We start from the raw sequence: 25,988 nt of genomic DNA, 5'->3' as shown, positions 1-25,988 counted from the left end.
TACAGTGATGACCTACAACACACTTACCGCATAAAGAACTTCCCTAACGCTATAACTAAAAAGGCACAAGTTCAGGGGAAGGTAATTTGGTCATTTTCTTAACCATTACTCCGCAGAATTCACAGATCCACCTTTCCTTCGACAGCATGCTTGATGGCACTCCCCACCACTGCTCCTTTTGTTTTGTTTTTACTGACCTCTTCCTCCTTACTGTTGACTCCTCGCCCGATTCCGCATGCCAACCCATCCTAGTCTACCCTACCCTTTCTCTTTTTTTTTGTTTAGACTGAAAGATTAGGCTCAGTTCCCGCAGTAACGATGGAATCCGCCCGTTGTCCTACAATGGACCGTATGTGAGGTGCCTTGATTTCCACGCGCTCCGCGAGGGGCACGCATTGAGGCGCTCTATAGACCTCATGCAAAATCAGGTGCCACCTAGCGGCCGCCGTACGTATTCCCGTCATGTTAAAGCTAGGCGCTCTCCGCATGTGCACACACGGAGTGTATAGCCGCGGCCCCGTCTTCTGTGTAGAGCGTGCGAGGAGCCGGTTTTTGCTCCACGGGACGGCAAAATGCATACAGAGCCCTGTATGCATTTTGCCGTAATGTCAATTTACAGAGAAGGATAACTAAGAAAAGCGTTTATTTGTTTCACAAAGGCAGGCATATCCAAACCACTATTAGGAATACCCTCGTTATCAGGTGCCTTTATCGGCCCACGCGTTTCACTCAAGTGAAGGAAGGATTTCCGAGGCCTCCCTTGGCGCAGGAAATCTGGAGGAGCGGTCAAGAAACGCAGCGGCTCCTTGAGTGGAGGGGCACACGCCACCTTGACCTTGTCAACTAGAGGAGAGCCCTTGAGTGAAGGAGCGTTTGTGAATACGGGATTGCGATGCCGAAACATAACTGTCTGGAGCAGACTAACCTCCATGATATTAGATTTCATTGTGGTCGAAGACAAGCGGCAGGTCGTTCTGTTGCTTTGGCTGCTGCTTACGACTGACACCGTGTTTACGTTGGCCGTTCCTAATACATGCGCTATGTGACAGCATCAGCACTAATCATAGCACAGTTTTACAGCGAACGCTGTTATGAGATCACAATTCGAGTGAAGCGTGGCACCGTAGTTGTCCGCCGCCGCCGCCACCGGTTTCTGTAACCACTATCGCACAAAATAGGCACAAAAACCTAGTGCCAAGGACACGGTGGGGCTCCAGCCTGGATCCGCTGCGTGCCAGCCCAGTACACTCTAAAAAAAGGGGGAGCGAGAATGGAGAAACGGGCTCCGTTTCTCCTTCGGCGCAACGACTTTCTTCCTTTCGGGCGCTTTACCCGTCGCGTCCTCTCACGGCAAGGACCAAAGGATCAACTTTCCTGCTTCAGTGTTAAGTTTCTTTTCAATCACGGGTGTCTAGCCCGCCCGCATGCGCATGCCGAGCCTAGCCGGCCGCGGCCTGTCGCAAACGATTACTTTTACCTAAGATTGATGCAAGCAATGCAGGAGTGACGTTTTTTTGTTGTATTTGTGTAGACTAAAAGCGTCTTTTTTTATCGCTAGGCACTCGCACAACGCTCCGCACACTTCCGTGTGTGTCTCGTGTTGTTTCATACTACCAATTTGTCAAGAATACAAGAAGTTTGCTTCCCAAGCAGGCTTGCTTTATCGATTACATTAGACTGCACACAAATAATGAATTTGTTCGGTGTCGACATACTTGATAAGCTCACGCATTTTTAGTTTCGCACGGCACCAACAGCACTCATAAATTCAACGAGGCGCATAAAAAAATCACAGTTATTTTTCAACATTCTAGAAATCTGATACCACTGTACAGCGCAGGTGTGAAAGCGCGATCATATTGCCACCTACTTCTAGTAGTGGGTCGTATGCCAAGGCGAAGGCTCACACCACAGAGAAGAAAGAAATGCACGTGGGCTCCCGCTCTGGCAAACAAGCCTAACCGACGCGCTTCGTTAGAGCCCAGTTGCTCAGACGTCAATAAACCTTGTCGACACCTCCTGGAGTGACGTGACAATTGGTGGAGGTGCTGGGTAGGCCCCTCATGGATGTTTAAGACCCCTCCTGGAAGCGGCACCACAAGCCCAGTGCGAGTCAACACTCCCGTTCATCGGACCAGCCGCAGGATCAGGGGATTGCCACCCGAAGCTCACCGTACCGTTCACACCAGTGTGATGAGCACGTCCGTTCAAACCACTTTAACAGGTACGGAAAACCCCGCGGTGACTCGGTACACCCTCGAAAGTCCACAGGTTCCGACACCGTTTCATGGCACCGAGCTCGAAGACGTCGAGGACTGGTTGGTCGACTTCGAGCGCGTGGCTGCTTTGAACGACTAGAACGACGCGGCCAAGCTACAACGTGTGTACTTCTATTTGGAGGATGGAGCACGTACCTGGTACATGAATCACGAGGAACAGATGACATCGTGGCCCGAATTCCGCCGCCGGCTGTTGGATACTTACAGAAGTACTTATCGCCACGAACGAGCGGAGCGAGCGATCCAGGCCCGCATCCAGATGCCCAATGAAACTGTCATGACCTATGTGAAAGATATGACGCGCCTGTTCCGACGGGCTGATCAGAGTATGACAGAAGAAAAGAAGGTGCGTCACCTGATGCGGGGAGTTAAGGAGCAGCTTTTCGCTGGCCTTGTACGGAGCTCTCCGAACACGGTCGCCGAGTTTTTGTTCGAAGCCGTCATGATGGAAAAGATGCTTCAGCATCGATCCACACTGTATGAGCGGCAAATGAACACGTCCACTGCTCAAGTTTTCACGACTATTGGGAGCAACACCGAGTGTCTGCGCGACCTTATCCGCTCCATAGTACGCAAGGAGCTGCAAAAGGCTGCCACACCACCACTACCTACGGTGAGTTCCATTGCAAGCATCGTCAAGGACGAGCTGCATCATACCCTTCGTGACCCTGTGAGTCTGAATAACGCCACACCCGCCCCGGCTGACTACCACCGTGCGACCTATGCGAAAGCCTTGAAGCGTCCAGCTTCCTCTTCCCCGCTGTTTGTCGTGAAACCGTAGAGGCTGCACCTCCTACGGTTTCACTTCAGTCGGCGCAGCCTCTACGGTACTACGAGAACACACGCACGCCCCCACCCCTCGTTTACGCCAGCCCTGTGCATCTTGCGGAACAACCAGCACACTACCTTGACGACAGACGTGCTTCGCCTCGGAAATCTGATGTTTGGCGCACTCCTGATCGCCGACCTTTGTGCTTCCACTGCGGTGAAGCGGACCATTTGTACCGCCAGTGTCCATACCGGCGCCTCGGGCTGCGCGGATGTTCAGTATATTCAGCGCCTCCTCGGTACGGCCAGCGACCCCGGGACATTGAGGACTACCTGGCTCAACAGCGCATGCCACCGCCTTCTGGACGGCAGTCGCGCTCACCGTCGCTGGGGCGCTTTTCATCTTCACCACAGCGCTATGCTGGCGCACGGTCCTCCAGTCCCCGCCGGGAAAACTAACGCGAGCGACCCTTGGAGGCGAGGTCGCTGGCAGTCGACGTGCTGAAGACCTCCTATCGACGCTAACAGTAAAGGGTGTAGATTCGACTGAGCGATATGTGCGGCTTTCTCTGGATATACCGGTGCTGATAGACGGCTATGCAGTAGATGCTTTAGTTGATAACGGGGCTGACTATTCGATACTAAGCGGGTAAATGACCAGACTACTAAAGAAGGTAATCACGCCCTGGCATGGCTCCGTGATTCGAACGGCTGGTGGCCACACCGTCTCTCCGCTTGGAACCTGCACGAGTAGAGTTCAGGTCTGCGGTTATACTTTTGTAGAAAGTTTCCTTGTGCTCCATGAATGTTCACGCGACGTTATTCTTGGTGTTGACTTCCTGCAGGAGTACGGAGCTGTCATGGATCTTCAAGAGAATCGCATCACCTTCTCAGCCGACCGAGCAATCTACAAGCAGGACGACCAACAACGTATCGAAGTTCTTCGTGTTTCTGCTGAAAGTATAACGCTTCCTCCAAGAGCCAGTGTTATTGTCGACGTCACATGCTGTGGATTGCGAAATGGTGAAGCGATTGCAGAAAGTAATTTTGAACACCTGCTGACTCAAGGTGTTTGTGTGGCTAGGAGTATCATACAGCTACGTGATGGCCGATCTCAACTGCTCGTTACAAATTTCAGCAACGAACACCGACACCTTTTCCGTGGCACTTCGTTAGCGTTTGCAGATGAATTAGGAACCATTCCCATCTGCTTCTCGTCGGAAGCAGTGGAGGCCGCCGATACGTCTCTAAACAATATCGATATTAATTCTAACCTCACACCAGAAAACCAGACAGCACTGCGGAAACTCTTGCTTGAATTCAAGTCATGCTTCGCTGCTTCCTCTAAGGTGCGCCGGACTTCGATCACTAGGCACAGAATCATCACTTACGACGACGCCCGCCCAGTACACCAACAGCCTTACCGTGTGTCAGCGAAGGAACGAGAAGCCATTCGTACGCAAGTTCGAGAAATGCTTGACGACGGCATCATCGAGCCTTCCAACAGGGCGTGGTCCTCTCCGGTCGTCCTAGTCAAGAAGAAAGACGGAACGCTACGTTTTTGCGTCGATTACCGGAAGCTGAACAGCGTGACTAAAAAGGACGTGTACCCACTGCCACGCATCGACGACTCGTTAGACAGATTACGCCGCTCCCAATATTTTTCCTCTTTGGATTTAAAAAGCGGGTACTGGCACATTGAGGTTGACGAGCGAGACCGCGAAAAAACGGCCTTTGTTACCCTTGATGGCCTGTCTGAATTTCGAGTCCTTCCTTTTGGTTTGTGCTCAGCGCCCGCAACCTTCCAGCGAATGATGGACACTGTGCTTACTGGTCTGAAGCGGCAAACTTGTCTCGTATACCTTGATGATGTCATTTTTTCTGAAACCTTCCAGCAACATCTTCACCGCCTCAGGAGTGTGCTACAGGCTATTCAATCAGCAGATCTTACACTCAAACCGCAGAAGTGTCACTTTGGTTATGAAGAGCTCAAATTCCTTGGCCATGTAGTCAACGCCAAAGGAGTCCGACCCGACCTCGACAAACTTGCCGCTGTAGCCGCGTTTCCGCATCCTACAGACAAAAAGACTGTTCGGCGCTTTCTGGGCTTGTGTGCCTACTATCGACGATTTATTAGAGGGTTTTCGAAGATAGCGGAACCCTTGACCCGCCTTACACGCGACGGCACACCGTTTGTATTGGCTACTTAGCAACAGGCTGCTTTTGCTGAGCCATGACAGCGGATGCAGTCAGCCCTTGTTCTTGCGCATTTTGACGATGATGCTGGCACAGAGGTGCACACTGACGCCAGTAACATCGGCCTCGGCGCAGTGCTCGTCCAGCATCAACACGGCAAAGAACGAGTCATAGGCTATGCCGGCCGCTGACTTTCTCGTACCGAGGTGAATTACACGACCACAGAGAAAGAGTGTCTCGCAGTAGTGTGGGCGATCACCAAGCTTCGCCCGTAACTCTATGGTCGTCCATTTAAAGTGGTGACGGACCACCATACCCTCTGCTGGTTGGTAAACATTCGTGATCCCTCTGGACGAGTGGCCCAATGGAGCTTGCGTCTACAGGAATTTGATGTTACCATCGTATATAAATCTGGACGGAAGCACGAAGACGCTGTTACGCTGTCGCGTGCACCTTTAGTCAATCAAGAAGAAGAGGACGATGACGGTTTCCTGGGCGCCCTTAGCTCATCTGACTTGAGCAGACGCCAGCGAGAGGATGAAGAGATTCGACCGCTCATCGACTATCTGGAGGGTCATAGCGCCGTTATACCTCGCCATCTATCTCGCGTCGTGACGTCTTTCTGCCTCCGAAATAATGTCCTGTACAAAAAAAAACGCCCGTTCTACGAGCCGCGCTTAGCTCCTCGTTGTTCCGAAGGACATGCGGGACGAAGTTCTCTCCGCGTGTCATGACGAGCCCACATCTGGTCATCTAGGTTACTCGCGAACGCTCGCCAGAGTAAGTGAGGCGTACTACTGGCCTGGACTTTCGGCAAGCGTGAAGCAGTACGTTAAAAGCTGTCGTGAATGCCAGCGTCGAAAGTCGCCACCAAGCAAGCTGGCTGGATGACTTCAGCCAATTGATCCACCCCACAAGCCATTTGACCAAGTCGGCATGGTCATTCTTGACCCATTTCCTTTATCGTCCGATGGCAACAAATGGGTCATTGTTGCAACTGACTATTTGACCCGCTATGCTGAGACAAAGGCGATACCACGAGCCACGGCTTCTGAGGTAGCACAGTTCTTCATGTGCCAAATTGTTCTGCGCCACGGTGCTCCATCTACAGTGATAACCGACAGAGGAACAGCGTTCACTGCATAGCTTATTGATTAAGTTTTTCGATTAAGTAACACTAGGCATCGAACGACGACTACTTACCATCCGCAGAGCAACGGCTTAACCTAGCAACTAAATAAGACAGTCACAAACATGATCTCCATTAACATCGACGTCCAACACAAAACATGGGATCGCATTTTGCCTTATGTGACGTTCGCTAATAACACCGGCGTTCAAGAAACAACCCGATTTACACCATTTCGACTTCTCTACGGCCGCGAAGTTCAGACGATGCTGGATGCGATGCTTCCTTGTGAAGACGCCAATCTATTAACAACTGACGCAGAAGAATTTGCAGAGCGTGCCGAGGAAACTCGCCAGCTCGCCAGGCTACACATAGGTCAGCAGCAACAGGTCGATGCACGAAGTTACAATATGCGTCACAGTGACGTATCTTACAGTCCGGGAGACCAAGTTTGGGTTTGGACCCCTGTTCGACGCCATGGCCTCTCCGATAAGTTGCTCAGCAGATACTTCGGTCCGTATAAAGTATTACGCCGCGTGAGTGACGTAAACTACGAAGTGGTTCCGGACGCTACGTCGTCACGATGGGTACAACAAACACAACCGACCTCTGACATAGTTCACGTGGTGCGCATGAAGCCTTATTTTGCGCGTTCCTAAAAGACCACTTTTTCTGTGTTTTTTTTTATTTTGTGCTCAGACAATCGCCTCATCATTGGTGAACTTATCGCGTCTATTATTTGATTATTGGTGCCCTTTTTCATTGTTTAAACTACTTTGTTTTGGTTTTTTTAAATAACTTTACAGCATCGCGACGATGCTCTTTTTTTGTTGAGGAGGAATATTGCCACCTACTTCTAGTAGTGGGTCGTATGCCAAGGTGAAGGCTCACACCACAGAGAAGAAAGAAGTGCACGTGGGCCCCCGCTCTAGCAAACAAGACCAACTGACGTGCTTGGTTAGAGCCCTGTTGCTCAGACGTCAATAAACCTTGTCGACACCCCCTGGAATAACGTGACAATATACAATTGATGGAGTTATACGTGCCGCTACCGCCATATGGGTGTTCTTTGCAGTTTCCCCTCATTCGAATACGGCCGCCGTCGCTGGAAGTCGAACCTGCGTCCTCCAGCATAGTTACAAGACACCCAATTAGGCTATGCTACCACGGCAGGTGCAAGCGCAAAGGGAAACAGGCTGAAGCGTACGCATTTGGGCTGGTTGGTTCATGTTCACAGAAGTTAAAAAACAGCGCTAAAAAGACGGGACAAGAAAAGAAAGGACAACAGGACAGGGCGCTGACTAGCAACCAAATATTTGGTTGCTAGTCAGCGCCCTGTCCTGTTGTCCTTTCTTTTCTTGTCCCGTCTTTTTAGCGCTGTTTTTTAACTTCTGGAAACAGGCTGCGAAGTTTCACCGAGCGTTTATTTGCTCGACTGGGTTACAACTGTCAGAAACGTTTTAAACATCATCATAACTACACTTTTGTGAAAAGTAAACCAATGGCTTTTGTCGGTTAAACCAAATTCTCAATCACATGCGTTTTGAATTGCCCATGTCAGCACTGAGAGGTAAGACGGAATTATGCACGCGTGCAGTGTGCTTTTCTCGTCCATGATTCTTCTTTGTCGTGAGAAACTCAACACAAAATGCACTTCTAGTAACGGCTGTGCACAGCAGGTAAGTGTTAACACTCACTCACCTTTGTAAAAAAAGTATTCAAAATCCAGAGTAATAGTAACCACCACAGCCACAACGCTAACAGCAAAATTGTGGCACGCACTATGACTGCCAGTTGACACGCGATGCGAATCGCGAGAGGCATCTGGAGGAAAGCACGTAGGCACAGCATGCTATTACGTTATAGTAAATTTGCGCACTGCAGCGCTAGTTCGTCCACTCAAGTAATAGAGCTGCGGTGACGCCAACAGCCACTGCCATCGCTCACAAAAGAATACCCTCGAGTGCGAGTTCATCTCTTCTTCTTCTCGCTAGACCTTCGTTGTTACGTACGCATACACTGTTAGGACGGTCGTTACCGCATCAAAAACATTGTCATTGAAGGTCTAGTGGTGTACTCTATCCTTGGCTAGCGGTCACACTTGTGGTAAGCCCGTGAAAAGAATATAAGGAAACGTTAACACGAAACAACTAAACGATGTCGACGCGACCACAGAACACCTACCACGACGGAGACAAAGTCTGACCTGCATTCTGCGCCATTTCCGTGTAACAAGCGGAAGAATAAAAAAAAAAAGACGTGACCTTCAGAATTGCAGGCGCGCGGCAAGCGTTAGCAGTCTCAGAGGCTTCAAGAAAAAAAATAACTGTGGCAGTGGTCGAGAGATGGCACAGCTTTCGGAATGCCCTTGGCATTTTATGCGCGTTTTGGGGTAATCGTTTTCTCGAAAACCTGATAAACTCTAGTAATTCTTCCGTTCATCATTGTGCCGACTCGCGCCAGCCGACAGGCCTGCAGCGGCGAAACCAGCACAGCCATCTTGCCGATTCAAATGGTGGTTTCGGGCCCCACGGGCCGGCACGTGTGCTAGCCGGGAAATGAAGCGCCCTAGGGAGAAGCGCGCTTGATTCCCACAAATTGAATGGCCACACATTTCGTGGAACTGCAGTCACTTGCCGATAACAGCCGTGCGCCTTTATGAAAGGCCGCCGAAAGAGAACGCACAAGGGCTGGTTTACTCCATGAGTCCATATTAGAGCACTGCAAGGGCCCATTTTTCCGGACCGAACACTTCATGCACTGGCCAGCCCGAATCGTTGTTCTGAAATACAGCCCGTACCAAGCCCGCTTCCGCCAGTTATACCTTGAACATAAACGAGACACTGCCCACTCTTCTGTTATTGTGAAGATACCTGTTTATCGCCAGATATATTTAGTGAGGGTTTTGGAACTTCTTTTTGTATAGCGACTTTCACTGGTACACTCCGTGTACATTTGGTTAATTACACCTGTAACACATTTGCGATATAATTGTAGTCATATAGCTGGCTGTCTCATGCATGCAGTGCTAACCACACAATCTTGTTTTTGCATTTCAAAGAACGACAGCAAATTATAGTTCCTCCATAAAGTGAACCAACAATTATAGTACTCATGAAGTAAACCAACCTCCGCGCTTTCTCTTCGGGTGGCCTTTCATGGAGGCGCACGCTGGCAATCAGCAAGGAACGTGCAAATCTACGAAAAGTACGGCCATACAATTAGTTCATCGTGGATACAGCAAATTTCGTCACTCCTTCAGTGACGAGTTGATGGCCCGGATTTTTTCCCAAAAGAAAAAAAAAAAACCCGAGCCTGCTCCAAGCTTTCTCAGAGAAACATACTTACATAAAGGGCGGACACTCTCGTAGCAGCCCAGCCAGTGCGCTGCTTTCAGCGCCACGAGTGGTTGGTCAGACCCGATAATGTCTTCAGCATAAATAAAATAATAACTTTTTTTCTTTGCTACGCTGGGATTTGAACCCGTGTCCTCATGCTCCGAGAGCGCATGGCTTTACCACTACGCTACACATCTGGTTTTTTTTGTTTATTGAACCACGCTACCCACGCATGCGTCCACGAAGGGAATACGTGTGCATAAATGTGCCTCTTTGTGCAAAGAAATGCAGAAAGACAACACTTTCTAGTCATACTTTACCGTTTTCTGTTGTAAGCCATCAAATGTCCTCAGCAGCACATGATGTAGACCAGATATTGAAAAGTGCAGAAATAATTGAAATTTTTGGGGGGAGGGCTCCGGAAATTTCGACCACTTGGGGTTATTTGGGTGCACGTTAAAGAACCCCAGGTGGTCGAAATTTACGGAGCCCTCCACTACGGCGTCTCTCATAATCATATTGTTACGGTGCATCAATTTGTTTTCATTGCCACCGTATCGGTCATGTCGTCCGTTACTGCAATTACCGCTGGTCCTCGCCACCTCGGACTTCATCTCAACCTCACTACCGACAGGACAGCACCCGCTTCGCGTCTGCCGTGCAGCCTTCTCCGCAAAACAACTACAGAAGGTTCAACAGCCGATCTCCGTCACCGCATGGTCATCAGTCGCGTTCGCCTCCAGGATGTCGCCAGTCGTCTCGCTCACCGCAGACTCGCAGGCCGTCATCTCCATTCAACCCCGCTCCTGCCTACCCGGAAAACTAAACGGTGCAGCGCCCGGAGGTGACGCTGCATCTTCGACTCCCTCCACAAATCCTCTCTTGACGCTTCCGACGAGACAAAATTTGTTAGACGTTGCCGTTGACGGTGTGCCTATTTCTGCCCTTATAGATACTGGAGCGCACATTTCTGTAATGAGTGCGAACCTTCGCCGACGCCTACGTAAAGTGCTCACGCCTGCCGCTTCCCACAAACTTCGTGTCGCTGATGGGAGGACCCCTGATGTTCAAGGGATGTGCACGGCCCGTGTGTCCATTGCTGGTCATCCTACATTAGTTCAGTTTGCCGTCATTGAAATGTGTCCTCATGACCTAATACTTGGTTTGGACTTCCTGTCACGTCATTCTGCGCTCATTGATTGTGCCACTGGTGCTCTTCAGCTTGAACTGCCGCAGTTTGCCGATTTTCCAGCAGACTATTCTCCCCGTTTACGCTCTCGTCACCACGTTCGCTTGCCTCCGCAAGCTGCTACATATGTCACTTTGTCGTGCTCACGTCATGTGCCCGACGGTGACTACCTCGTCACTCCTATAGTCGACGTACTGATGGCCCGAGACGTCGCCCTTGCTCACACTGTTGTCGCCGTCGCTAATAATACAGTGGTTACACCACTACTCAACGTGAGTCTCTTGACTCAAGTTATTCCGCAAGACATGTCTTTGGCCACCCTATCTCCACTTGACAGCTGCAACGTTACTGGTTTGCACACCGATACTACATCCCCCTGTCTTGGCCGCAATTACACTCTGCCTGCAGATGACATTAACAAGATAATTGCTCCCGACCTCACTGCAGTGCAAGCTGCCAGCCTCCGTAGTCTGCTAACATCATATAGAGACGTTTTCGACTTTGACCACCGCCCTCTCAGCCAAACAACTGCAGTGACTCACCGGATCAACACTGGTAATGCCAGTCCTATACGGCGGCGTCCATGTCGCGTATCTCACAAGGAACGCCAAGTAATTCAAAATGAAGTGGATAAAATGATTACTAAAGACGTAATAGAACCCTCATCCAGCCCCTGGGCCTCCCCAGTCGTGCTCGTTCAGAAGAAAGATGGCAGCTGGCGCTTTTGCGTGGACTATCGCCATTTAAACAAAGTGACCCACAAAGATGTCTACCCTTTGCCTCGGATTGATGGCGCCCTCGATTGCCTCCATGGTGCCCAATACTTTTCGTCTATCGACCTTCGATCCGGCTATTGGCAAATTTCCGTCGACCCCATGGATCGTGAAAAAACCGCTTTCGTTACGCCCGACGGCCTCTACCAGTTCAAAGTCATGCCGTTTGGACTGTGTAATGCGCCGGCAACTTTCGAGCGCATGATGGACTCCCTTCTCCGAGGATATAAGTGGTCCATCTGCTTATGTTATTTAGACGATGTCATCGTCTTTTCGCCCACCTTTGACAGCCATATAACACGTCTGTCAGCTGTTCTGGATGTTTTTCGAAGAGCTGCTCTCCAGCTCAATTCTGCAAAATGCCATTTCGGACGTCGCCAAATCACCATACTCGGCCACCTTGTCAGTGCCGATGGTGTTCAACCAGATCCCGAAAAGGTGCGAGCAGTACAACAATTTACTGAACCACGCTCAACCAAGGACGTCCGAAGTTTTGTAGGGCTATGTTCCTATTTTCGTCGATTTGTCCGCAACTTCGCCGACATCGCTCGACCGCTTACTGATCTCTTAAAGAAGGACGTTCCCTTCGCATGGGGTATAGAGCAAGCGGACGCCTTTTCGGCTCTTATCCATCTGCTGACTACGCCACCAGTACTGGCCCATTTCGACCCAGCATCACCTACAGAGCTTCGGACCGATGCCAGTGGCCATGGAATTGGAGCGGTCCTTGGCCAACGACAGCACGGGAAGGACCGCGTGATTGCTTACGCCAGTCGTCTTCTTTCACCTGCCGAACGGAAGTTCTCCATCACTGAGCGTGAATGCCTAGCTTTAGTTTGGGCCGTGGCGAAATTCAGGCCTTACCTGTATGGCCGAACTTTTTCCGTTGTTACGGACCATCACGCTCTTTGCTGGCTGTCATCGCTAAGGGACCCATCTGGACGTCTTGGTCGCTGGGCGCTCCGTCTGCAAGAATACTCATTCGTGGTCCACTACAAGTCGGGACGCCTCCACACAGACGCAGACTGTTTGTCACGTTATCCGGTTGAAACGCCCGACTTGACAGACCTTGATTCAGACCCCTGCGTTCTCTCCATCCACGCTTTGGGTGATATCTCCACCGAACAACGACGTGACCCGTCGTTACTCTCCATTATCGAGCGTCTGACCTCTGCTCCGACAGACCCTTCCGTTCGCCTGTTCGAACTGCACGACAACATTCTGTACCGTCGCAGCTTCAACGCTGATGGCCCGGAATTACTGCTCGTGCTTCCCCATCACCTGCGTACCAGCGTTCTCGAACAACTACATGACGTACCTACAGCCGGTCACCTAGGCGTCTCTCGTACCTACGATCGTGTGCGACGTCGCTTTTTCTGGCCCGGACTGTATCATTCTGTGGTTCGCTACATCACTGCTTGCGACCGCTGCCAACGCCGCAAGCTCCCCTCTGTGCTACCATCCGGCCTCCTACAGCCCATTGACATACCAACGGAACCATTCTTCCGTGTTGGCCTTGACCTGTTGGGCCCGTTTCCTACGTCCACCTCCGGAAATAAATGGGTTGCAGTCGCCACAGACTACGCCACACGCTTTGCCATCACTAAAGCACTGCCGACAAGCTGTTCCACTGACATCGCTGACTTTCTCTTGTATGAAGTCATTCTTCATCACGGCGCTCCGTGGCAGCTGCTTACTGATCGAGGAAGGTACTTTCTTTCACGTGTTGTGGATGATATTCTCCGCGCCTGCTCCACTGAGCACAAGCTTACCACCGCTTATCATCCACAGACAAATGGATTGACCGAGCGTCTGAACGGAACGCTGACGCAGATGCTGTCAATGTACGTTTCGCCAGATCACCGTGACTGGGACAAAGCACTCCCCTTTGTCACGTTCGCGTACAATTCTTCACGGCACGACACAGCTAGTTATTCGCCGTTTTATTTGCTATTTGGCCGACATCCAGCATTACCATTTGACACGCTCCTTCCTTCGGCTGCCCCCTTGTCTACTGAGTACGCCAGCGATGTCGTTTCTCGAGCCCATGCAGCCCGTCAGCTTGCCCGTGATCGGCTGCACTTGTCGCAAGCGCAGCAAAAAGACCGCTATGACAGTCGCCACCAAAGCGTGCACTTCTCGTCGGGGTCTCTGGTACTTCTCTGGACACCAAACCGCCAAGTCGGCTTATCAGAGAAGCTACTATCACACTACCATGGCCCCTACAAAGTGTTACGACAACTTAGTGACGTGAGCTACGAGATCGCACCCCTAAACAATGCCTTTTCGACCACCTCACTCCAGACAGACGTTGTACACGTTTCCAGACTGAAACCGTATCACCCTCCTCGTTCGTCGCCGCCGTACTAAGCGCCGTGACGGCGCTTCCGCCGCAGGGGAGTGATGTTACGGTGCATCATCGACAGGAGCAAGCGTGGCACTTAGCTAAGATAAAGAAGACGCCTGTGCGTTAGGCGCTTGCACGAGAGGCAACTCAGACATCTTGTTCGGCTGCCGACTCTCGGTGGACGCTGTCCTGTAAGCCAAGACCTCGCTTCGTCACAATATGGTGCTTTTGGGACGTTAAACCCCCCAAATCATCAAATTTTTTGGGGGAAGAATGATGCTAAACTTGCGTATTCATTGTCCCCTTGAGGAGGCCTGAACATGTCAGAACATAAGAATAAAATTGAGGACGGATACGAAATCTAGCGGTTAGTCAGACCCATTATTACTGGGCCATAAAAAGGCTCCAGTGGCCACTCTATATATAGTATGTTTCTTTACGCATGTCTGCCTGATAAGGTGAGAGAGCAACGGGACATAACCGCCCTAAGTGAGTTCATCGCAAAGACCCCAGGAAATATTGAATGTCTCATTTTAGATTGCAAACATCCGGCCACTCCGACTGGATCTCCGCCATCCTGAGGCACCAATAATGCCTGAGGGCGGTCATCAAAGCTTCGGTCCAGAGCAAGCCCAGGCCCCGGAAACTCTCAAGTTCAAGTGATCACCTGTAGGGGGTGAAAAAAATCAACCACGGCGCGTTTCTGCTTCAAACACCCAGAGTGGATCTACTAACCTCTCTCGCCACTCGCGCTATTGCACTTTCTTGTAGGGGCGCCCTCGTCGGGGCAAAATTTCAATTCTAAAATGATCAAGTGCCACATTTTCGCATACCACCACACATAAAAAACAACTTGTTCTTATAACAAGTAGATTTTCTTAAACATATGTTGCGGCATCAATTTTTTGTAATAGTTTTTGCTCCAGCTGACTCAAGGTCAGCAGCAGCCTATCGACATCAATATCCTCATTTCAAAATATGGCGGCCGTCGGTTGCGACGGCAGGTAACGGCTCGCAGCACGTTCGCATGTGTCTCGTGCTGTTTCGTTTCGCTGTAAATATTTCGAGCCTCTGCCGACCGACGCACTTCCTCGTTCTGTTTATTTTGACTCGTTCAAATGCTTTCGCGAAGGGAATTCGAGTGACTTCCTGGGAACGAAGCGACCGTTGAAGCTTTCATCAGATGAACACCCGTTGCAAACCCGGGCTGGTGAGTAGAAACCACTTCAGTCTTTTAAGGACGGTTGCTTGCTGGGCCAGTTGGTTTATTTCAACATATGTAGTTTTTTTGCCAATGACTGCGTAGGCGTCACACGGCGGCAGCGTATTGCAGTATAAAATTTGAAAATTTGTTACGTCTCAATCTGTCACTGGAAAAACGGGCGTTACTAGCGGCGTGGCTTCACGTGGAACGAGTTGCTGACTCAATAGTTAATTCTGAAATTCTATCGCCGGATATCACAAACCAAGCCATTACGATGAAAGAAGGCAAATACATCACTGTCGCCTCGCATGTGTCTTCGTAGCTAGACCATATATTAGTGCAAAAAACCTACGAGTTAGTAGTTTTTGCTGCAGTCACATTTGAGAAACATCACATAATTATGGGTGTGATTTTGCTATAGTGTGACAAAGAAAGTGTCACATAACTCGGAAAAACTTCTTTTTCTGCCACAGCCTCCTGGCCCACCTGACATGGAAACAGCTGTGTACAGTGGGCAAGGAACCTCCTACATGACATCTCTTGTGAAGAAGCAGCCCTGCGTTATACACGTGTTATGAGGTACCATTACATATATGTGTAAAATACTGCTGTTTACTAGTTGACTGAGTTTATTTGTTGACTTTGGAATATTTCACGAATTGATTATGCATTGATTTCAAGCAATGATATCTGGTGATGTTACTTTTTTTCCAGACTGCCATGCAACGACAGGATGACTACCCCCGAATGTCCACTCTGCAGGCACGTTGGAACATCTGAACGTCCACTACAACAGGTCATCTCGAACCTCACACATGCAATGCTGTATTTGGAATGTTTTGCCACGCATATCGAGGAGGGTTGCTTTAGATTAGCCACAAGCATGGAATCTGCAGTTCAATAATGTTGAAACTGTAACACTATTGCTTAGATTGGGTGGAACTGCTGAGCTACACAACACAGGTTTGATCCCAGCCTCAGTGGCCCGGCATATTTTGATGGGGGTGAAATGCTAAAATGCTTGTGTGCTTAAGGCTTTGTTTGATTCGCCTGTTCCACATGATCCATTTTACAAAGTGCGGCACCTCGCTATTTTGTTTCAGTGGCGCAGCAATGGCATCCTCTAAACCGTGCCATTAATTTCAAAAAGCGCAAGAGAGGTACAGCACTAAAACTTGTTCATGATTTTCCTGTACTTCCAACTCTGACGGCGTTGGTTTGGTGCAGTCCCACGCACAGCTTGACAACCAACATAGCATTATACGTAGGTGCCGTACCCACGTCTACAAACATGGTGTGTTTTGCCAAGACGTTTGTGCCTCATTAAATTAAGCGAACAAAAAAGGATTCCACCTTGTCGGCACCTTGTCATTCACTTGTGATTCACTGCTGAACTTGTGCTGCACATATTCTGAACTTCTCGTGCCCAGGTGTGAACCAGTTCCCATTGGTGCAGGTGAACTTAACATTGGTGCCGGTGACCCTTAAAAGATGGAAGCTTGAAAATATGAAAAATCTGTGAACATGAGGTGTCAGAGCAAATGTTTCGACAAGGAGTCTTGTCTCCTGCGAGGCTACAATGTCATTTCTTATAACCCATCAAGCCAGAATCAATCTAAGTTTGCCCACTACTGTAGGATTCGTGAGCACTTCGTAGTTGGCATGCGAATCGTCAGAAATGATTATTTGCATTACAAAAAGAACACCCCCACCGTGAGGGGCATTAACAGGCTTTCCGACATTTAGTTGTGCCTCGTGACAGTTTACGAACTACACCCAGAACTGTTTTGTCTTAATTATTCTGTTAAGTTCATACAAGTTTACAAAAAAGATGCGCCAAAGCTCGTAAGGCTGCACTCAACTGCTTTAGCTTTGCATATATGTTCAAAGGGCTCCTAAAATAATGTCATAAAAATGATGAGCACTTGCAGCACAGCTTCATCAAAGACGTGAATGCTGCCGTGAAGAACAAGATTGTGTTCATTGGATGTAGTGCTGTTTTTTTTTTCATATAGCAGAGAAGTGTCCCAGGTTTTTTGAGCACATCTGCTTCTGTTCAAATTAAGTTGTCATAGCTACAGGGTCTACCACTACGAAGTGAAATTCTGTGCTACCGCCATGAAAAAATGTAGGAAATTGCACATGTAGTTGAAACATACACGATTCTGACTTATCCACAACCACACTGCAAGATAGTACGTATTTCAAGTCCTAACCTCTAAATGTAGCAGGGAGAAAACAACTTAAGCTTTCAAGCACAAGTATACTGAAAAAGTAAACACAATAACAAGTGTGTAATAAATGTGACCTTATTGATCTAGTATTTGGACAGATTCACATCATGTACCACCAGTTAATTTCAGGAGTGCTTGCTTACAAGAGAGTGCTCAAGTTCTATCGATATGTCTATGCAAAAAATGAATTGTGCTCAGCGCTGAGCAGATAGTGTATTTTAAGAGCCCCAACAAAGATGTACAAACAATAAAATTGTACAATACATGCCTAAAGCTGATTTTTCTAGAATTGGGCCTTTTCGATCTGTAAGCACACACCTCACAACAGTTTCATAAGCATACATGTTCGCTGCATACTCAGCAAACCGGTCATAACCTGCGACGAGAAATTCTAGCTGTAGTAACTCAGTAACTTTAACAATAAATGTAGCAAGTCTGAAGAAATGTTTTTTAGGCCCATCACCTAAATACATATTACCTATGATAGGGGCTCAAGGCTGAGAGTTATAAATGGTGCCTGCCCCGTCGACACGACGTGACATTGTACAATTTTGAAGTACTCAATGTAGCATTGCAGAGGGAGAAAAATTCAGAACTGCACGCATCCGCAATCGCTTATTTAACAAATTTAGCAAAACGACATTGCTCTCACTTTTCGAGCAATCTATCGACAATGGGCAAGTTTCCTCTCCAATCCCACATCATGCATTCACTTCACTTCAAGATCAACACTACAGGGGAAGCGCCGCATATGACGGCAGAATCGAACCCTTGTCTTGAAGCCACGCTATTAAACTCGAACGCCGCCACACAATCAGAGTCAAGATCATTTATGTTTCAACTACCTGTGCGATTTCCTAAATGTTTTTTCATGACCGTAATGCACAGAATGTCACTTCGTAGTGGTAGACACTATAGTTATGACAACATAACTTAAACAAAAGCGGATGTGCTCAAAAAATTCTGGGACGTTTCTCTGCTATATTAAAAAAATAGTACCACATGCAATGAACACTATCTTGCTCTTCACGACAGCATTCACGTTTTTGAGGAATTTGTGCTGCAAGTGCTCATCACCTTTGTGATTTATTATTTTAGGAGCCCATGGAACATATGTACAAAGGTAAAGCAATTGAGTGCAGCCTTATGAGCATTGGTGCATCTTTTTGTAAACTTGTATGAGATAAACACAGCTAATTAAGACAAAACAGTTTTGGGTGTTGTTCGTAAACTGTCACAAGGCATAACTAAATGCCAGAAAGCCTGTTAATGCCCCTCACAGCGGGGTTGTTCATTTTGCAATTAATAATTTCTGACTATTCACAAGCCAACTATGAAGTGATCGTGAGTCGTACAGTAGTGGGCAATTTAGATTGATTTTGGCTTCCAGGGGTTCAGACAAATGACATTGTAGCCTTACAGGAGACAAACCTACTTGTTAAAACATTTGCTCTGACACTTTATGTTAACAGATTTTTTTCATACATCAAGCCATCTTTTAAGCGTCAGTTTAGTTCACCTGCACCAATTGGAACTGGTTGACAATTGTGCACGAGAAATTCAAAACTTGTGCAGCACGAGTTTAGCAGTGCGGCATCAGAAGTAAATGACAAGGTACCAACAAAGTGGAATCCTTATTTTTGTTCACTTAATTTAATGAGATGCAAACATCTTGGCAAAACACGCCGCATTTGTAGAGGCGAGTACAGTACCTACGAAGAATGCTATGTTGTTTCTTAAGCTGTGCTTGCGGCTGCAACAAACCAGCGCCGTCAGAGCAGAAGGTACAGCAAGATTATGAACTAGTTTTGGTGCTGTACCTCTCCTGCGCCTGTTGAAATGATTGGCACGATTTAGCACATGCCATTGCAGCGCCACTGAAACGAATGACGAGGTGCAGCACTTTGTAAAATGGATCATGTAGTGCAAGCGAATCGAACGAACCCCTAAGCACACAAGCGTCTTAGCGTTTCACCCCCATCGAATTATGGCCACTGTGGCTGGGATCAAACAGTGTGTTGTTGAGCTCAGCAGCGCCACACAATATAATAGTGTTACAGTTTCAACATTATTGAAGTGTATATTCCATGCCACGGTAGACAGCCAATGCTTGTGGCCATTCTAAAGCACTCCTGGACGATATGCGCTGTAAAATATTCACAAATACAGTATTACATGTGTGAGGTTCGAGATGACCTGTTGTAGTGGACATTCATAAGTTTCAACGTGCTTGCAGAGTGAACATTCGGGGGTAGTCATCCTGTCGTTGCACGGCAGCCTGGAAAAACAAGTAAACTCACCAGATATAATTGCATGAAATCAATGCATGATCAATGCATGAAATTTCCCAAAGTAAACAAATAAACTCAGTTAGCTGGTAAACAGCAGTATTTCATACATATATGCAATGGTAGGTACCTCACAACACGTGGGGCTGCTTCTTCACAAGGCATGTCATGTAGCAGGTTCCTTGCCCATTGTACACAGCTGCTTCCATGTCAGGTGGGCCAAAAGGCTGTGGCAGTAAAAGAAGTATTTCTGATTTATGTGACACTTTCTTGATCACACTACAGCAAAACCAGACCCATAATTATGTGATCTTTCTCAAACGCGACTGCAGTAAACTATTAACTATTAAGTTTTTCGCAATAATATATCACCTAGCTACGAAGACACATGCGAGGCGACAGTGATTTAATTTATTTGCCTTCTTTCATCGCAACGGCCTGGTTGGTGTTATCTGGTGATAGAATTTCAGAATTAGCTATTGAGTCAGCGACTCGTTCCCACGTGAAGCCACGCCGCAAGTAACGCACGTTTTTCAGGTTACAGATTAGGACGTTAAACAGTTTTAAAATTTAATATTTCAATACGCTGCCGCCGTGTGACGCCTACGCAGTCATTGGCAAAGAAACTACAAACTACAACTAGCCCTGCAAGCAACCGTCCTAAAAAAAATTGAAGTGGCTTCTACTCACCGGCCCGGGCTTGCAACGGGCGTTCACCCGATGAAAGCTTCCACGTTCGCTTCGTTCCTCAGAAGTCACTTGAATTCCCTTCACGAAAGCATTTGAACGAGTCAAAAAAAAAAAAAACAGAACGATAAAGAGTGCGTCGGTCGAGAGAGTATCGAAATATTTACAGCGAAACGAAACAGTCCAAGACACATCCGAACGTACCGCGAGCCGTTACCTGCCGTCGCAACCGTTGGCCGCCGCAAACGTTGAAATGAGGATAATGATGTCATTAGGCTGCTGCTGACCTCGAGTCAACTGGAGCCAAAACTATTACAAAAAATTGATGACGCAGCACGTGTTTAACAAAAACTACTTGCTGGAATAACAAGTTGTTTTTTTATGTGTAGCGGTACGCAAAGATGTAGTATTTGATCATTTTAATATTAAAACTTGGCCCTGACGAGGGCGCCTCTACAAGAAAGTGCAATAGCGCGAGCGGCGAGAGAGGTTAGTAAATCCACTCTGGGTGTTTGAAGCAGAAACGCGCTGCGATTGATTTTTTCGCCCCTACAGGTGAGCACTTGAACTTGAGAGTTTCCGAGGCCTGATCGCACGATAGAAATCATTTTATGAAAGACGATCTTGAGGAAGCATGTGTAACGACCCCACCATACCTCGAAGGACCACGTTAAGAAAGCCAGCCACGTAAGCCAACAGTGCTATATTTCTTGTTCATATTGACATAAATAAACAATGACGTAAAGATATCTGCACACACGCGTTAAACACCTCGACCCTTTATTGCAAAACGGTGTTTTTTTAGCGAAAACATCCAATAGATATTTATTTTTATATAGGAATCAACATAGCTTGCGCGTGCACTCGCAATACAAGCACCATCTGGCGTCGCAAATACAAGTTATTCAAAAAAAAGTGTAAATACCAGCCAGAGTTGCCTAGCTTGTGGCCTTCCCACTAAAATGGCTGGTTTCATTATGTTTAGCGGGCGACATTGTTGCATTGTGGGAGGCGGGATTCTCGGCCGTTTTGAAGACATACTAGCTCCTTTTCCGGCACAATGAAGACATAAAAGTAATGCAGTTTTCACTAAGATCCAACAGAAGGTCAAGAAATTACAAATGGATTACATGCAAAAAACACTCTGGCAACGAAAAAACTTGGACCATATCCCGCTAAAGGAAACCATGTGTAGGTGCGGAGCAGCGGGTGCTAACGCTTACGCTGGTGGCGACGTTGCCGCTGACGCTCATAACAAAAGCCAAGTAGAGAAGCCCTTGACTGCATTCCGAACGCGCGACCCAGTGCCTACCCATACGGGGTGGCACTGGCCAGTGAATGGTGGGCCGTCGGTTTTAAAGACGATAGTCTTTCGACAGGTATAAGGAAGCTTTAGAATACCGTTTGCAATCGCAGCGGGCGCAGCGGGCGCCATAAGAGTTTTACAATAGCGTTTGGCCTCTTAACGAGCTGTATAGAGAGACAAAGCTCTAGACGAGACGCTCGTGTTTCTGTACGGAAACCTGCGATGACTCAATCGTCATCGAGCAGTAACGAGGCCGTTTATGCAATCACACAAAAAAATGTATTTACAAAAGACATGAAATGTCTAATAATAAATGAAGTAAGGGAAAAAATATAACATGCTTGGAGTGCTGGTGTGAGAGTCGCAAGGGCATAAAAACAGAAAGAGTTCACCGGAGAGGAAGGCGATGGTGAAGTCCCGGCGGCAAACTCAACGCTGGGAAGGGACGGCCGACGCTTGGGTAGCCTGGTAAGTCCAATGACAGCCGCGGCCAAGAACGCGGCTCACTGCGGAGGTCGTTGACCTGGAGCACGCATGGCGTTTGCCATGCCTATCTCGAACGCTGGGCGGCGCTCGCTGCCGTAGGTGCCGGACTCACCTGGCGGAAACGTCGTGGCGACGTTTCACCCACGCCAGGCCCGAACTGCAAGGACGGCTGGTATGGCCCCAGGTGGGAGCCTGCTGAGACCTCGAGTCCACAACCCGACGGGTCACTGCTCCCACGCCCTGGTTCTTCAACCTTGCTTCTTCCTTCCAGCCACGTCTGCCTCACTCCTTCTTCTTCGCAACACCACCTGCCCTGATTTTCCTGCGTCGTCTTCTTCGACTGTCTCTGTGGCACGCACTTCAAACACAATTATATCTTCACGATCACGCACGGCCACTTCACCCATCACACATGCCCCTCCTTCGGAAAAAGTTTTTTCTTTCTTAAAAAAACTTTCTAGCCACGTCTTAGTCGCAATCACCACGTGTCCGCACAAGACCACTGCACCGCACCAGTGGATAGAGGTGATATATGTCCACTATAAATGTTCACACACCCTCACACATAGAAAAACTAGGAAAAAACATGTAGTCAGCCATGGCACGATGACTGTTTTCTTCTGGTGAATAAACCACGTGGTTCAGAAATATACATTGTAGACAAGCTGTAAACCAGTTGCAATACACTTCCGTGAAAGCTTAAGTTACAGCCTACTCATGAAATCGGCACCTGAATTATCTGAGCCTCTATTATGTTGAATAACAAAAGAATACTCTTGTAATGCCAGACTCCATCTCAGTACTCTGTTGTTCAGGTGTTTGGCTTTAGCTAGATGTTGTAATGTTTGGTGATCAGTTTGCGCAACAAACTGCGTTCCGTACACAAAGATGTGAAACTTTTCTATTGCCCACACTAGTGCCAGACATTCTCGTTCTATGGTGGAGTAATTCTGTTCTCGCGGCAATAGCTGTCGGCTGGCGTATGATACTGGATGTAACACCCCATCGTGGTCCTGCATGAGAACTGCCCCGATACAGGTGTCAGACGCATCCGAACGCAGTACGAATGTGCGTTTCGGATCAGGAGCTCGTACTATTGGTCCTGATGAGAGGGCTTGCTTCAGTGTCTCAAAAGCTGCTTCTCTTTCTTGGTTCCAGCAGATCTTGTTCTTCTTCCTTTTCTTGGTTAATTCCGTTAAAGGCTGGGCCTTTTCGGCATATCGGGGTATTAAATCGCGGTAGTATTCTGCTAATCCCAGGAACGATCGCAGCTGCCTCTTGGTCTCGGGTCGAGTTGCGTTAGCAATCTTCGCCACTGTACTTTCTACTGGTTGAATAGTTCCGCCTCCCAACCGATGACCCAAGAAGATGATGGATTCCATGGCGATTTCACATTTCTGAGGCTTGATGGTTAGTCCTGCTTCACGGACTCGCTGCAACAAGTGCTGTAAAGTCTCCAAGTGCTCCTCCCAGGTCGCTGTAGCTACGAGAACGTCGTCAATGTAATGGACTACGTTTTCGACACCCTGAAGAAGAGTCCTCATTAATCTCGTGAACACTGCAGAAGCCCTCTTGATGCCGAAAGGGATATATATGAATTGGTATTGTCCTGGTTGCGTCGAGAAGGCAGTGACTGGTCTTAAAGCCCGATGGAGTGGGACTTGCCAATAGCCTTTCGTCAGATCGAACTTAGAAAAATATCTCTTGGTGCCGACCTTGGTGAACATTATGTCCGTTCGTGGTATGGGTTCGGCATCGGAGATTAGAATCTCTTTGATACGCCGAAAGTCCACGCACGTACGATAAGTGTTATCCGGCTTCTTGACGAGAACCAGTGGTGAATTATAAGGAGAATTCGATCTCTCGATGACGCCAAGCTTCAGCATGTCTTGAACTTCTTTCTCGACGACTTCCTTCATTGCTATCGGCAAAGGGTACTGTGAAGTGTTAATAGGTTCAGATGTTGTCAACTGAAGGCGGCAATCCAAAATGTTTGTCTTTCCGGGGATGTCGGAAAAGAAATCGTCATAAGCGGCTAGAATCTTTTCAAGCGCAACACGCTTCTCTTCTTCCAGTCCCTCGGCTATAGGAATTGCTTCCACGCCAACGCTTCGGGTAGTCTTGCAGACTGGTAATGGCGTGTCTGTCTCGTCCTCTTCCATGACCACGAAAGATGCTGTTTGAGGGGTTGTCCTCGGCTGCCGATTTTCATAGCGCTTCAGCATATTTATGTGGAACAGTTTGTTGCCATGTCCCAGGTCCAATAAATAGTCGTGGTTATCTTTCTTTCCAACGACTCGAAAAGGTCCTTTCCATTGCATCAATAACTTGTTCTCCGTGGTAGGGAGTAAGATCAAAGCAAGATCTACCACTTCTAACAGACGGTTCTTGCTTCCCCGATCGTAGTACTGCTTTTGAGTTTTCCTCGCTTGTGACAAGTTCTCATGGGCTAGTTGCAACGTCTTCTCAAGACGATCTCGAAGATCCAAGACGCAGCCATACGTTGTTTTTACTTCATCACTGATGTGTTCTCCCGTCCATATCTTCTTCAATATACTGAGAGGGCCTCTAACGTATCTCCCATAGATAAGTTCAAACGGCGAGAATCCCATGCTGGTTTGGGGTACCTCTCGGTATGCAAAAAGGAGTGGCGCGAGCAGCCGATCCCATGGTTTCGGATCCTCTTGACATAGTTTTCGCAGCATCTGTTTCAGCGTGCCATTAAACCGTTCAACCATCCCGTTGCCCATAGGGTGGTAGGGTGTCGAACTTAGATGTTTGATGGATAACAATGCATTGTCTTCTCTCATCAACTCGGACGTGAAGCAAGATGTCTGATCGCACAGAATCTCACGGGGAAATCCAGTGCGTGAAAACACTTTCAACAGGCCCTCTGTCACAGTCACCGAATCAATCGCGGGCAGGGCCACTGCGTCCGGATAACGTGTCGCAAAGTCAACCATTGTCAGAATGTATCGGTTACCCTTGTTAGAGAGTGGTTTCAAGGGTCCGATAATGTCAACTGCCACTCGCTCGAATGGTGTCTCAATCAACGGCATTTGGCCAAGTGGTGCTTTGCCTACTTTGCTTTTCAGGTACGTTTTTTGGCACGTATCACAAGATAGAACATATCTTTTAGCTTCTTCCTGTACTCCAGGCCAATAGAACGATCCTAGTACCCGATCAATGGTTCTTTTCGTACCTTGATGTCCTGACATCAGACTTTCGTGCGCCATCTCAAGCACTTGGCTGCGCAATTTGCAGGGAACTACCACCTGTTTTATCATTTTGCCAGAGGATAACTGGTAATGGCGGTAGACTATCCCCCTTTCTATGGTAAACGAATAATGGGTTGATCCCCTTCCATAATATACTTGTCCGACTTCGTTTCTGCAGGTATCCAAGGTCTTGTCTTCTGCTTGCGCAGTTTCGAGATCCTTTCTAGTCATTTTCAAACTGTCGACCTTGAGTGTGGCTGAATCCGGCTTAGACCTTGTGCTCTTGATGCCGCTCAGCAAGTGGTTCAAGTGATGACTTTCCTCCTTGTATCGTTTACGTGCTACGCTGTCCGTCTCTAATTTCGGTACAGCAAGCTTCTCTTTCCATGTTGTATCAGGGTCGTGAGCCTGACGTGATCCGGGCACATTTACCACGATAATGTCGTATAACGGGGAAATCATGCATTTTACGATGCATACGCCTGAAAAGTATGGTGAAAAAATTTCCACCTTTGCCTTTGAAACTTTAATTCTACTTCCATCCGC

At 48.1% G+C, this 25,988-nt stretch overlaps 1 protein-coding gene across 1 annotated transcript in view; it reads left to right on the top strand.

Moving 5' to 3' along the window:
- LOC142767913 (uncharacterized) overlaps positions 1-25,988 on the top strand; it is a 136,846-nt gene that overhangs the window by 96,759 nt on the left and 14,099 nt on the right. The window lies entirely within an intron of this gene.

Source organism: Rhipicephalus microplus, chromosome 1 (genome assembly GCF_043290135.1).
Source record: "Rhipicephalus microplus isolate Deutch F79 chromosome 1, USDA_Rmic, whole genome shotgun sequence".
NCBI classification, from domain to species: domain Eukaryota; kingdom Metazoa; phylum Arthropoda; class Arachnida; order Ixodida; family Ixodidae; genus Rhipicephalus; species Rhipicephalus microplus.
The sequence above is the reverse complement of the archived record's forward strand: the minus strand, read 5'-3'. Positions and strand labels throughout refer to the sequence as shown.